General features: G+C 45.0%; 1 protein-coding gene across 4 annotated transcripts in view; it reads right to left on the bottom strand.

Moving 5' to 3' along the window:
* The window catches only part of cic (Putative transcription factor capicua), a 175661-nt gene that overhangs the window by 92879 nt on the left and 67782 nt on the right, over positions 1–15000 (bottom strand). The window contains exon 1 of one of the 4 annotated variants that reach the window (XM_070128084.1): positions 12564–12674. The exons of 1 other annotated variant lie outside the window; for it this stretch is intronic. The gene's annotated coding sequence lies outside the window, so the exon portion shown is untranslated. Of the gene's footprint in view, positions 1–3992; positions 4300–12563; positions 12675–15000 lie in introns of those variants that run through there. 2 more of the 4 variants (XM_070128086.1, XM_070128087.1) reach the window with 2 other exon arrangements.

Here is a 15000-nt window from a genome sequence, read left to right on the forward strand (position 1 = left end):
TTAGTAATAGCAATATCAATAATAACAAAATTAAAACAAAAACAACAATAAATATAACAATTATAAAAATAACAATGTCGAGATCAATATTGAATCTGCATATAAAAGATGCATTGGTTATAACCTTTAAAGATGTATGGCAGCTAAACATTCCTTAATATATTCTTATTCTGAAAGCATATCAATATAGCAAAATTTATAGCAAAATTTAGTGTTAGAATTAATAAAGTATAATAATAATATATAAATGATTAACTTGCATAATTATGAAATCCATGAATTAAAATGTGATAACTAAGACTGAGTTGTTGCCTCACCCCGAACACAGAAAGGTTGGCGAAAGTGAGGCAATGCTTCACGCCATAACACCAGCCTTTTTAGTAAGTGTTGCTTGATTATTATCTTCTGGCACGCGGGCACAGCAATGGAGTCGGCTGAAGGAGACAATTCCAGTTGCGTCAAGGAATAGGATTGGGAATAAAAATATATCAAAGTGAAGTGTAAGAAGGGAAGATCATGAAGGTTAGAAGGGCAGCACAAAACAGTTATTTGTCCACAGTCACGTGATTTGTTTTTGTTTTTATTATGTTCATAATAATGATTAATAATCATTTATCTGTAAGTAAAGAAGGGGTGTAAAATGAAAGTCAATCTTAGAACTGAATGAAGTTAGTAGAGAATATCACAATTTTTTCTTATATGTTCATTATTATTTATTTATAGAATGGAAAGGAATTAGTTTAAAATGTTTCTATGGCTGCATCTTCAGCACACTCAACAGAGGAATGCATTCAACCCACCCCTTGAACCTTATAAACACCGTTAAGTCATGTTACTCTTATCAAAATTAGGCGTCAAAATTGGGTTTTCTCGGGGTTTCCTTCAAATCCAAAACCCAAGGTGGTGACGGCAATACCTGACTAATGTTATCATTTGTATTAGAATTGATATTGACAAATTGGCAACAATAATTCATTAGTATAGCCTATCTAATTCATTTTGAATATGAAAGTTCGTGATTCAACACCAATCTCATCAGTGGGATTTTAATTCTTACAACAATAATGATAAAAAGAAGAACAACGCTAATAAAAACAATAACAACAACAATACTGAATGATTCCACTGTAAGCCTCATCACCATCATAGTCATTATATTCATCATCACTATAACTTTTACCCTTCGAATCACCGCCATCGCCATGTTTTAAAGAAGTATACATTTCTGAAAAACGAAAAAAAAAATCCCCACTTTTTCTTTAAGGGCCGTCTTCCTAATCTTAATAAAGATCAAGGAATCAGATGCCGGACTTTCCTTCAAAGCCGGGAAACAGTTTCCTAAAGAAAGGGAGAAGAATGGGGGAAGGGCGAGGAGAAAAGGGGATAGTTTGAAGAGGAGGAAAAGAGAGGAAGGGAGGCGGAGAGGGAGAGAGGGAGGGAGAAAAGAATGGGGCGAAGTGAGAGGCCAGAGGAGAGGAATAAGAAGAGGGGGGAAAGGCGCGAAATAGGGGGAGGAGGGAGACGAGATAAAGGGGAAGGAGATCGAGGTGACTAAGGGAGATGAGAACGAGGAGAACAAGGGAGAGGCAAGGATAGAGGGAGAAGAGGGAGAGAAAGGCGATCAAAGACAAGTTTTGGGCTTCCCGGAACGCTGTCGCATCGACTGATCTGCGCCCCCCCCCCCCCCGGCCGCTCACATCACAGCGGGCAGCTCGGGCTCCCTTCCTCGCATCACATCGCCTTCGACCACCCACCAAACCCTTGCCGCCGGACAACGCCCACCTCGAGCTCGATACACGCCGCCCCTAAAACACTTTCTGGTTCTCGGCATTAGTACTTGCAACATGCACACACACACACACACACACACACACACACACACACACACACACACACACACACACACACACACACACACACACACACACACACACACACACACACACGCACGCACGCACGTACCCTACAAACCGCAATCATCGGCACACATCACTCGAAACTACCTGTCGGAGATGTGTGACACGAGGGGGAGGTGGGTGGGAGGGAAGACCACAATACACTTCACTTTGACCCCTACCTCCACCCCAACCCCCTGACGCCCTGGGGTACATTCCGCTCTGGTCATCACATCATGAGCGACCGACCTGGGCCACGCGAGTCCCAGGTCCCCTCCCCTTCCCCCCTTGACCCCTCCCCCTTCCCCTTACCCCTCCCCTCTCCGCCCCTAGCGCTTCCCACGACTTTATCGCTATCGCCCTGACCGTGTTCCCGCTGGCCGAGGAGTGTTCCCGAACGGCCCTTCAAAAGAGGGACATTTTGGGGGCGTTTATATGCCCTTATTTTTTCAGATGCTATTTTTAGAACCGATCGTTTTATAAAGCGCCGACTATTCCATAAATAAAGTTTTATCAATTGGAAATCCTGATCCTGCACATTCCAGCAGAGATATAGATGATCATTTATTGTTCTATTTGAAGGATTTCGTTTTTTAAAATATCCAATGGATAAAAAAATAAATAAGGATTTTTATCTGTGACAAAGTTGATAGATAAATGACAACGACCAGACATAAAAAATAGTATCGCTGCTACCCTTAGGCTATTCGTGCTTTTATAGATGTGTATATTCTCACACACACACACACACACACACACACACACACACACACACACACACACACACACACGCATGCACGCACACGCGCGCACACACACACACAGACACGCACACTTAGTACATCTCAACCCGCCCGGAGTCATCGTGTCCCTCGCAATCACCGCCGGGCCCCTCCGCTCGCGACGGTTGCAGCGCACTCCGGCCGCTGGGTGACGCTGAATTACATTATCCACCTTTCGAATGCCGAGCCTTGCATCCCATCCAGCTTCTCGTGGACGCGAAGGCAGCGGAGAGGACAGTCTGGTGGGACATCTTCGCACATCTTATTATCTTTGTCTCGCTGTGTGTGTATGTGTTATACATACTTTTAAACATATATAGATAGATAGATAGATAGACAGATTGATACAGATAGATAGATAAACAGACAGACAGAGAAAGATCAATAGATAGAAAGATATGGCTATGGACTTGTCTATTTGTCGACCTTCCTCTTGCTTCTCTTTCTCTTTCTCTTCCCCCTTAGCCTCTCGACCTTCCAGCAATTTGAAGAAATGTCATCAAGTGACATCTGACTCCATTCAGAAGGAATGCGCTTAATGCGATGAAAGCCCTGTTTGTACGTTGCTGCAACGGAATAACAAGTTCAAGCCAAAAGAGTAGCACAAAAACGCTGAAGAGTAGCTTAAAAAAGTTGTAGTAATGGTAGTATGGATTACACTGGTCGTAATTGTGATAATGCAACTGTCCGAAAGACGTGTGTTGAGCGAAGAAGATCAGAAACAATTGCAACAAGTGGGTTAGTAAGACTGAAATTAATCCATGTTGTCGGAGAGTACTTGCCCCACCTCGCAGCGAGGGGCGTCATGATAGGCAAGCGCACTTTGGCTGAAATTGTGGTAATCGGCAGGCTGGATAATTATCATTTCCTCTTGGCGCATCGTGAGCGAGCTGCTTTGCATGTGCTTCTTGCAGGTGGGGTAACCATGGCGGGGCCTCGGACTTCGCGTGGGAGGAAAAGTTGCGCCAGAAACCTTGTTGACTAATTTGCACGGCCGACCAGAGAACGACCGCGCTCACCATCAAGGCGAGGACGTCCGCGAGCTGGCAGCGGTGTCCCTCACGAGCCTCCCCGCTCGCAGCTGCTCGACTCGCCCGATGCACTCGCCGAACGTCTCTGTGCACCATCCCCTTCGCGTTTCATGATCACGAGAATATCAAGATGCCAGTGAGATAATGCCCAATGAAATCTATCATGCAGCCAAGCAACTCCAAGCATAATAAACAGGAGTCTGGATCTGCGGCGCCCGCACGCACGAACTGCACGCTACGAGCGCTGAGAAATACACTCCCGCAGCAGTGCATTCCAACCTCACCTGTGGGTCTCCACGAAAGGAAATTCTCCAGCATTAATAGCAAGTTCCCACACTCCAGTTCCCTTGGATAGGATCCGAAAGTCTGCAGGGATAGCACTACGGCAGCGTAAATGGCGGTCGGTTGAACAAAGAAATTGTGTTGCAGTGTTGCTAGATGCCACCACCACCACGCTGGGGGTGTCCTGGCCGGCCCACGCGCTCCGCTATTGACTCATCGTCATTCCCTCGCCACTAAAACCCTCTCCTCCACTCGCCATACACTCCACAACCCGAAAATAAACACGCACACCATACACCGGGTACTCCCAGTCTTCAGACCCAACTCTCTGGTTATCTGATAAATAGGCTGAGGAAACCGCGTCCGGCTCGGTGCTCCAAGGTAAATAAATAAGCTTGTTTGTTGCCTTAAGTCAGCCTCTGTGCACACTACAGGATGTGGACAAGTGGTCGGTGAGGGATGGCCACAACCTGATATGTCTCAAGTCTTTCGCCTCCCGTTGTTTACGCCGGCGTCTGATACACACCGACGCGAGGCTGAATGGGCCTCCGACAACATGGGTGATGAAAAACAGCAATAGTAGCAGCAACATCAGGGTAATAATATTTATCCTATAATTATATGATGATGATAACAAGATGAAAACAGTATGGGTAGCAATTGCAGCAACAATGTCAACAACGATAACAATAACAAAGATATGAGTAATAATGATAGGTAATAACCACCATCCCAGTAACAACAAGAACACCAGATGAAAAAAATATATTCCACGGGTAGACTGGGAATCCTATCAGGAAAAGGGAAGGAAGGCTGAAAGAGAATGCAGAAAGTAAGGAAAAGTAAAGGAGCAATAACTCATATATGGATAAAACAGACAAGGAAAAACAAACAAAGGGGGATGAAGGAAGTAAATAAAAAGGTGGGAGGAACCAGCACCAGGAATCGAAAATGTCAAGCATAGAGATCAATCACAGTTCAGATCGTCACTGATACACAGACAGACATCAATCACTGCCACGGGATCGGGGTGGCGCCCCAAGAGAAGTGAGCGGGTCATAACAGCAACAATAATCCCAGCAAAGATCCCACAATCACTGGCTCAAGAGGGGGTGCTTCTTGCCAGCCCCGCCCACAGCCCCGCCCACTCAGCCACTGCGACGTTCTTCGAGCACGGGCGACACTATGCAGGATCTAGGCCTAGAGAAAGGAGGGAGGGAGGGAGGGAGGAGGAGGAGGGTGGGTGGACGGCGGTTACGAAGGCAGCGAGAGGGTTGGAGCAGGTGGGTGTGTGGGAGGATACTTACACACACACATACAGAGAGAGAGAGAGAGAGAGAGAGAGAGAGAGAGGGAGGGAGGGAGGGAGGGAGGGAGGGAGGGAGAGAGAGAGAGAGAGAGAGAGACAGAGAGAGAGAGAGAGAGAGAGAGAGAGAGAGAGAGAGAGGAGAGGGAGAGGGAGGAGGAGAGAGAGAGAGAGAGAGAGAGAGAGAGAGAGAGAGAGAGAGAGAGAGAGAGAGAGAGAGAGAGAGAGAGGAGGGAGAGGAGAGAGAGAGAGAGAGAGAGAGAGAGAGAGAGAGAGAGAGAGAGAGAGAGAGAGAGAGAGAGAGAGAGAGAGAGAGGGTGGGGGGAGGGCAAAGAATGTGAGCGAGAAGAGAACCTTGAAAATGCGACTACATATTGTCTCCATCATTCGCCTCTTATTCACTCCAAAACAAGTCCATCATATTCATCCCAAGATTCCCAAGATAACAGATCCAGCGAAAAACGAAATGCACTGAACTCGTTGCATGCAGAAACAATAAAGCAAGTTAAATCATGACAAATGAACAATTCACAGTGAAGCAACAAGACAGTGTAAATGTTCAGCACCTGGAACGTATTGCCTCGGATTAGATTATCCTGTACTTGATTCATTCAATTACAACCGTTAGACCCAATACATACGACAGAACTACCAGACACCGACTACTGCTAACCGTTCAACTAATCCTGACATATTACCGGTCATTCAGAACAACTGCGGACCGACTAGGCACCCGAAATCACTGCTCTTCCCATTCACTTGACACCTTTTTCTAACCCTAATGCACACCAGAACTGCTTTCCCAACTACTTTTATGAACCCCAGTACGCTCATTCTAACGCTGTCACCCCTCACCCTTTCCCACTCTCCTTGGAGAACTCTCCTCCTCCTTCTCCCCCTCTACCCCCTCCTCTTTCAGCTCCAGCTCCTACTTCTCCTCTCCCTCTTCCTCCTCTACCTCCTCCCTTTTTTCTTCTCTTTCTTATTCTTTTTCTTAATCTCCTTCTTCCTCCTTCTCCCTCCCTCTCCTCTAACTCTTTCCACTGCTGGCAACACTGTGGATGCCGCACCTTTGCCAACAACACAAACTGCCGCAGCAACATCACTTCGAGAGAGAATTCTGGCCCGCGCAGTCAGGTATTCCGTCCCCCTTCCTCCCCCTCCCCTCACCCGCCACCACGCTGTCTGCCCGGCCTCCCCCAACCTCCTGAACCCCATTCTCCGTCGGCACCACTCCCCCGCCCTCCGCTCACACCCCGCCACCACGCTGTCTGTTGCGACCTCCACCCCACCTCCCAACCTCTGCAACCCCACCCTGCATCTCCGTCCCCGCCGCCGCGATGCATTATCCCAACCTCCATCTCTCCCCTCCCCCTCCTAAGGAATATACTATCCCTCCTCCCTCGCCGCGCCTTTCCTATAGCTGCGCCTTGTTTGTAAGGTTATCTGCAAGGTAATCCTACCTGGCACTGCTGCGAACACCAAAACTGTTGCATTTCTAAAATCCTCCCTCCGCACGTCCTGTTCCCGCCGCCCCGTCCTTCTTCAGAAGAGCGCCGCCATCGCCCAAAACCACCGCCGTCCTCGCCCCCCTAATCAACTCCAACGCTCACACGCCATTATCCCCAACGATTACATCATCTCCTCCATCAACTCCCTCAATCGCCATTCCTTACAAGCACCAGTATCCTCGCGTCCCAGCCCTCCGACTCCACTTTCCCGGCCTTCCTTCCCCGCAATGACTGCCGCAGACGCCATCCCGATCATAACAATCACCATCATTTTCAGGTTACCACCACCTACTTTGCTCAGCACCTCCTATCCCCCTCTTCCACTTATCCACCACCTTCTCTCTCTTCTCTTTCATTTCCTTTCCTTCCCTTCCAGCCCCTTCCCTTCCCTTCCCTTCCCTTCCCTCCCCACCCCTCCGCCCCGCTCTCCATCAGCCTCCCCCTATCCAGGTGTCTCCCTCTACCTTCCCCTGACCCGACCCACAAGGACGCAAGGATCTTGGGGCCGTCCCTACAACTTACCTAACGCTGTCCCTACAAATAATAATAACAACAGTAATAACTTTCAGTCTCGCGACATGCAACTGCCGTCTTGCCCTCCATGGAAAGACCCCCTCGCTAGTTCCCCGACAAAAAACGACGCTAAGTGCACCGACCTAAGGCTGGACGCAAACTAATTGACGTTTAAAAGAGGGTATGTAATGTGGGATAGAGAGGAGGGAGAGCGTGGAGAGCGGGTGGCGAGCCAAGTACAATCCTTACCCCCCTTCCTTGCCCTTCCCCTCCCCCAGCGCATTTGGGAAGGGGGTGAGGCAGAGGCAAGAAGGGCAATCGTGCAATGCAGCCAGAGAGAAACACTTGTCAAAAATATGCTAGAAATAGTTTGCTTCTTGGACACTGCGAGTGGGTGATGTGTATAACGCTTTCTTTGCTATTTGCTTGGGTTTTATCAATGCCGAAAATCTAGATTCAAGGTCAGATCTTCCATTATTTTGCCATCAGAAATCCACCACGCGATCATATAAACTACGGATAGCTTTAAAGTAATTTTAAAGACAAGCTTTTTATGTTGGTCATAAATTTTAATCATATGCAAAGCTGTATTTTAATTTGGTTCCAGTACATATAAGTTATAGCCTAATCCTGGAGTGCACTTCATCCTGTTTTAAGGATGCAGTAGATAATAGGAAGGTACTCATTTGTCAAAAGCCGTGGACCTGAAAGTATGAACACACACAGACACACACACACAAGTATGTATGCATGCATATATGTACTTGAGTATGCATAAGCACAAGAGTTCCCTGTTGCTTTTAAAAACTTACCTTCATAATAAATGTCAAAATCAAGTCGCCCGTTTCATAATTTTAAAACTCCTTACATTCTCCTGTTCTTAGTCAAATACATGTGGTGCTCGGTGTAAATAACAAACATATGCAGTTCACATTCATTCAATTATTTAGATAAACCAATAAGTGATAAAGACTACTGCAAGAACGGCTGGAAGAAGTGTTGCTACCTAGTCCTTGCCTCCACCCACGTCACTGTAACGGGGTTGTTTAACTCTAACCTCCCCAAACAATGTTTCTGCTGATCGTCCATAATAACCTCCTTATACCGGCCATTCTACGCACATGATTATTTTATGAAAATGGAGCTATAGAGTTGCTCTAAGCTATTGATCTTACGAATTCGAAAACCTACGGAAGAACAATTGTTCTCGAACAGTACAGATTACACTTCTAAACGCGGTGGGTACTCGACGCTCTTGAGGTGCCGATTGCAGAATTTTGCCGTTAATATTTTCCGAACCTGATTCCAAAATATCTGATCGAACAGTTACTAACCCATCGCTGACTGTTCTAAATACAAAGCATGTATATTAATATATTATGGAATTCTTCCACGCTACCATGGCTGATGTACGTAAATGGAGAATCCAGCTCATACAGCCTGTACGGCAAATCTAAAAAAAATCCATTGTGACTGCACTCACGTTGATTAAACTGTTCACATTCATTGATAAAGGGAAATAATAAACAAATGAATAACTACTGGCAGACATACGTACCTAGATCCACAATCCAAGAATAAATAGGAGCATGTTGCAGATTCATAGCTATGCTTGACCTATATGCACTGATTGTTATTGACCTATGGCCTGAGTGTTGCTCTGTGTCGATTCAAGGCGTAACCAGCAAAAATGATCGGTTACTATTCATATATGCAACATTATGAAACATTTGAGATTAGTTTTACCTGAAATCACACACAGGCACACGCGCTCACACCCACACCCACACGCACACACATATATATACACATAGATAACTAGACACATACATATATGTAGCCTAGTAGTATATTTTTATGTATACACTTTTCTTTTTTCGCTTACATTTACAGCTGGCTATGGCTTCCAAGCAAAGGCCGAGTGTCAGAGATGGTGCAGCGTTTTAGTTACAAATATGCGTAATTGTGGATAATTCAGAACGGTCTTGAAAATATTGTCTACATGATATCTATCTATCTATCTATCTATCTATATATATATATATATATATATATACACACAAATATATACATATATATATATATATATATATATATATATATATATATATATATATATATACATACACGTGTGTGTTATTTTGTGTGTTTTGTGTGTGTGTGTGTGTACGTATGCATATACATATGTATATACACACATATTTACATTCTTCCAGTGATATCGAGGCAAGACAGACAAAATATACACAAACGCAACAGCTACATTTAGGCCGCAATCTCAAATCCTGGAACCAAGGAATCGGGAGTGGTTTAGGGTCCTTCAGCACTGTGGCTCAGCAGTGGGTGTGAGTCAGCACTTACGAGCACTACGGGGGGAGTGGCTGTAGGGGGGATAGGGGAGGTGGGAGGAAAGGGGAATGGACGAGGACGAGTCTCGGGCGTGTTTGCTGAAGCCAAGTCTCCGTGCAGCCTACGCCTACGGCTTCCCACTACGCTTCTCGGGCATCCTCGCCGCTGGGAGGAGACAGCAACGATGAAGAGAGATAGTGGCAAGAGATTATGGGGAAGGGTAGAAACTAGAATGAAGGAAAGGAAAAAAGAAAAGGAATCCAGAAAGGAGAGAAAAGGAAAAGAAAAGAGAAGGAGAGGGGAGGGGAAGGGAAGGGGATAGGGAGAGGTACAGATGAAGAGAGAGGGAAAGAGAAAGAGAGAGAGAGAGGGGGGAGGTGTGTTGGAAAGAGATGAGGGACTGGCAGACTCTCATACCATTAAAAGCACTAACGTGACCTTCCTGCAGCCGTGACCTGCTAAAGTCATTCAACCGCGACCTTCCAAAGTTATAACCTTCCAGTATCATGCAGTCGTGATCTTCCAAGTGTCCTGCACCACATCTTTTCACAGCGACCGTGACCTGTCAAGAGACATCCTTTCTGCATCGTCCGCGCAACACAGCGGCCGCAGAAAATAGCGACTGCAGACATAGCAGCGACAGGTACAGCGACTACAAGGCAAAGCGGCCTCTAAGCGCGTCCGCTCAAGCAACTTTGCATTTAACTTTTTGCTTATTGGCGCTGTTTGGGCGTGACCTTGACGCAGCTGCGACCTTGAAGCACCAGGCGAGCACCTGTCGCTCCTGCCTTCAGCTCCTGACGTCCACATTTGCATTTGTCACTGTCTCTCTTACACCTGACCTTTGACCCTCGGTCGCTTTGTCGGATTCAGGAAAATGACTTAAAAGCGGTCAGTCCACCAGTGTCCATGACGGCTCGTGGTTTCTGCTTTTGTACTCAAGCTCTCTTGTTGTCAAACTCCCAAGATTCATCCCGATATCATATTCCCAATATTGCTGTGCGACAGTAATGTTCCAACATCACTTCCTTAGCATATAAAATCCCTGCAGAACATGATTCAACGGGCTTACAGTGTAGGCAACATGTTCTCACATGAATAATCTACAAGGAAATGCGCCCCAAGTAATATGTTCATGCCCATGCAGTCCTTTAGTTCAACAGACGTGCTCCATCCATGTTCCAGCTAGTTTGTGCGAGTGCGCTCCTAGCAAAACGCCCCCTCACACTCGGAGAGGTTCGGATATAATAGAGCTCAGGTTTGCCTCAGGCTAGTACAGTACTGTGTGTGTGCTGTGCGTGTACATACATGGATGTGCGTAAATCTTTGCGTCCATGTGAGCGCGAATTCTTGCGTCTGCGTCTGGCTTTGTTTCCATGCGTCTGCCGGTCTGTGCACATAAAACAGACATTATTCTTACACATCTCTGAAAACCTAAAAGGCTGCGCATGTATGCAGACGTGCGCGCACGTTCTGACAATTATTTAACCAATTACTAAAGAATGACGTTTGCATTCTGATAACACCTACGTACTAGCATGACCGCCTTTGTTTGCCGTTTGGATTAAGACAACACAAGAACAATTAATACACTTCCAAAGGTTCTTTGAAAGGAATGAACAACTATGCAATGGTCACTAACGATGACTTTTACTGTGATACTAAAATGAATGAATAAACAACCGCACCTTCAAAATATTATCGTAGATACTTTCTATAATCTGGAAATGTTTATGAGGGAAATACCGAAAACGAAAAAGTCTTAGCATTAAAAATATTAAGCATATGCACACACCTGCGCGCTACACACACACACACACACACACACACACACACACACACACACACACACACACACACACACACACGCACACACATACACACATATTTCTGCAGCCACCACAACCTCCGCTCTCTCACCCCGTCAACCCCGCATTCCTACTTAAATACCCTAGGTAATACTGTGTTATCTACTGTGTACATAAGAACTATTCTTGACGTCGTCTTGCGATCTGCGTTACAAACTCGATGGACTTTCAAGTGTGCATATTATGTTCCTCTCACACACACGTAGGCATAAAAAAACTTAAAAATGTGATCCATGAGAGCCATTTATGCCAGACCGCATGACCAGCAAACTTCACCATAACAAGGCCGACCAGCCGACCTCAGGACAATGTGGCCAACTCCCACACGCCACCTGGAAGCGCCTGTCATTTTTGTTGGAACTTCAAACACCCGCGTCGGTTTTATGGCACGAACCGCAACGGCAGACAACCCTTACCGAAGTAAAATAAAATAGCCCTATAACCTTTGCTGATGATTCACTGAGCACTATATACATACACACACACTTCGACAAAGCAGATATATTATCCACCTGTGCGTCTGGTAACGATTACTACCTGCGAAGAAGTTGGTAACACTGAATAAACCAGCGAACGTAAAATAGTGGCAACACCGCCTTGTACTCAACATCAGATCCTTGATGATATATTCACAACTGTTCCTTTGTAACAGTGGTAAATACACCTCCTAATGGGTGATTTTTTTCTTTTGCAAGTGTGCCTTGGCTCCTCCCAATACGCGCGCACCATGTCATATCTCAAAAAGCTAAACCATGTCCACAATAGCGGGGTCAGACACATTACGATCGGCCCGGCGCGTAGACCAGTCGGGCTGAGCAGAAAGGTTCATACACACGTGTCCTTGGAAGCTCATTCCGTACCTCCATTATGTGCAGAACATAAAACCTTCACAATGAACTGTTCTAAACATCAGAATACCGCGACACCATATCAACATCAACCGATCGCCGAAAAGCCTTCCGATATTCACATTTCCCATGCAAGTAATATTACATCCCGATGTACACACACCACTGCAACACTCACCTACAAGAGCAGCGTTGGCCGTGAAAGGTTGAATGGGAAATATGGGACATATATAAATCCGAGAGAGGGCGATGGAAGCGCGACCCACACACTATGACGACGGACACAGTAATGAGAGAGAAGGTGGTGGTGGCGGACTGTGGGAGGGCGGGAAGGGGAGGGAGAACGGGGGAGGTGCGTGGAGATGGGCATGCTGCGCCGGCCGTGTGAGTGTGTATGTGTGTATATGAGTGTGTTGCCTTCGCGGGGAACCCTTCGTAGACTACAACCTTTTACACCCTTCGCTGATGGAGTGAGTTGTGTAATGCAGTTGCTGGAACTCGCTCACATAACGCCCTACGGTTTCTTGAGCCTTTTGTTCGGTGTTGCGCGCCAAGAGAGCTGTAAGCCGTCTAGATTACCCTTGTTTTTCGCTTTTTCTTTCGTCCTTTTGTTTGGAGTATTTTACAAATTTGTATTCTGTAAATACTGTATGCATCCCAGTTACTCTCAGGTCCACATTGAGTGTATAATTAGCATTGATACCTTTATCATTCCTAAGGTGATCGCAAAAACACAAAATTAGTATTCATAATGAAGCACATCACCCCGTGTGTCTTACAGCCTGCAAAACAACCTTCTCGTTTCGTGTGCAACCGACACACCTCACTCATCGGAATACAAAATGGCCCGGCAAGGAATAAAGATAAAAATAACATATATTCCGGACATCGTTTTATTTCCATGGCTACACACATTCTTCCATGGAAAATACCTGTTCCTCGGGTGTCAACTGGGGAAGGGATGTGCACTGATCCGTGGCATCTTTGAGCCCTTCGATAATCAGGGTAACCAAGCTATGCATCTTTTTTCTCTCTCTCGACTGGATTGCTCTTAGATTACGCAAGTGTTGCCATATATCTACCTTGTTAATATTCAGGTATATCAAAGATTACTTGCGTCTGCGTCGACGGATCATGAGAAGATAGTGAACACGGAGGAATTTTGATGTAGTACTGGCCTGGTTAGCAAACTTTATAGGACGCGAAAAGGCCGGAATTACAGGCCAAAATATCGCATCCTGTATGCTAATGTCAGGGCGAAATCACATTTCGGAATATAAACAGTCGTATATTTTTAAACGCCCGTAAAACAGACCATTTTATGTTTGATTATAATACACCACTTAGTAACATGCAATATCGGTCTTCCTCGTATAATATAAGTGTCTACCACACACACACACTACCTATCAAACACGATTAAGCACCACATACACATATTCAGCATTGCAGAGGCAACCGTCTGAATTCATCCCCAAGATCGTAAATGGTTAATATGTGAATGCAGTGTACACCGCTAACCACAAGACTGGAAGTTGCTTGACCCTGACATTCCTTGTGACGTCAGAGACATCAAGAATACGTCGGTTGAGCCCAGACAAGATCTACTCTATTTTCTTATTTCACGATTTTATGTCCCTCAGACTTCACAACATATAGCTAATGCTGTTAATTACCTGCGGCGAAAGTCACGGAAGGTCGCTCTTAATAAAGATTTTCGCATTTCAAACGTGCCCTATAGTCGTTTTTATGTTTCCGCCAACATGCACATACACTAAGAAACTGATTCAGGTTTACACACACAGACGCATATACATAAGTGCACACACATACACACACACAGACATATATATATGTACGTATGCATGTATCTGTATTTGTGTACATGTATATTTATATATATGAATATATGTATACATATATATATGAATATATGTATACATATATATATATATATATATAAATATATATATATATATGTGTGTGTGTGTGTGTGTGTGTGTGTGTGTGTGTGTGTGTGTGTGTGTGTGTGTGTGTGTGTGTGTGTGTGTGTGTGTGTGTGTGTAAATATATATATATATATATATATATATATATATATATATATATATATATATATATATATATATATATATATACGCATTATATATATGTATATACATATATATATGTATATATGTGTTTGTGTATATATATGTAAATGTATTCGTATGTATGTATACTCATATATATATATGTAAATGTATTCGTATGTATGTATACTCATATATATATATATATATATATATATATATATATATATATATATATATATGTGTGTGTGTGTGTGTGTGTGTGTGTGTGTGTGTGTGTGTGTGTGTGTGTGTGTGTGTGTGTGTGTGTGTGTGTGTGTGTGTGTGTGTGTGTGTGTGTGTGTGTGTGTGTGTGTGTGTGTGTGTGTGTGTGTGTGTGTGTGTGTGTGCGTGTGTGTGTGTGTGTGTGTGTGTGTGCGTGTGTGTGTGTGTGTATGTGCATGTGTGTGTGTGTGTGTGTGTGTGCGTGTGTGTATGTGTGTGCGTGTGTGTATGTGTGTGTGTGTGTGTGTGTGTGTGTGTGTGTGTGTGTGTGTGTGTGTG

Source organism: Penaeus vannamei, chromosome 12, assembly GCF_042767895.1.
Source record: "Penaeus vannamei isolate JL-2024 chromosome 12, ASM4276789v1, whole genome shotgun sequence".
Lineage (NCBI taxonomy): Eukaryota > Metazoa > Arthropoda > Malacostraca > Decapoda > Penaeidae > Penaeus > Penaeus vannamei.